This window comes from Macadamia integrifolia, chromosome 9, assembly GCF_013358625.1.
Source record: "Macadamia integrifolia cultivar HAES 741 chromosome 9, SCU_Mint_v3, whole genome shotgun sequence".
In the NCBI taxonomy this organism is placed as follows: Eukaryota; Viridiplantae; Streptophyta; class Magnoliopsida; order Proteales; family Proteaceae; genus Macadamia; species Macadamia integrifolia.
In genome coordinates this window covers 21,771,735-21,772,128 of record NC_056565.1, presented here as the reverse complement: position 1 = coordinate 21,772,128, position 394 = coordinate 21,771,735, and the positions used below count along the sequence as shown (strand labels likewise).

The window sequence follows — 394 nt, the reverse complement described above, 5'->3', positions numbered from 1 at the left end:
GAGAATTACGGAATGACAAAAGGCAGTTCCGTCGTTTCAGTTTCGTTCCAAAAAAAAAAGCTACATATTGACACAAAAACTGAAAAATTCTGTTTTTGACATGAAACATCGTTTTTGGAAGAGAAACGTTACCAAATGCAGCCTAACTTAGTGTATTTACACAAATCCTTGAAAGGAAACATAGTTACAGGAAATTCATTGTGACAAATTAATTCTTAACACTCCCCCCTCAAGCTGGAGCATGATGTAGATCAAAGCATGAGGAAGGGAAGAGTGGACAAAAAATACTTTTCACGTGAACACAGTCCACGTGAACAGTATCGGTGCCCCATATGATCTTTCAAAAAGCATACAACTGTCCCATCAAGAAGAGTCCAGAAAAAGACTAGTTTCT

At 37.6% G+C, this 394-nt stretch overlaps 1 protein-coding gene across 1 annotated transcript in view; it reads left to right on the top strand.

The window, feature by feature from the left end:
- Positions 1–394, top strand: part of LOC122088226 (alpha-mannosidase I MNS4) — a 29,720-nt gene that overhangs the window by 26,028 nt on the left and 3,298 nt on the right. The window lies entirely within an intron of this gene.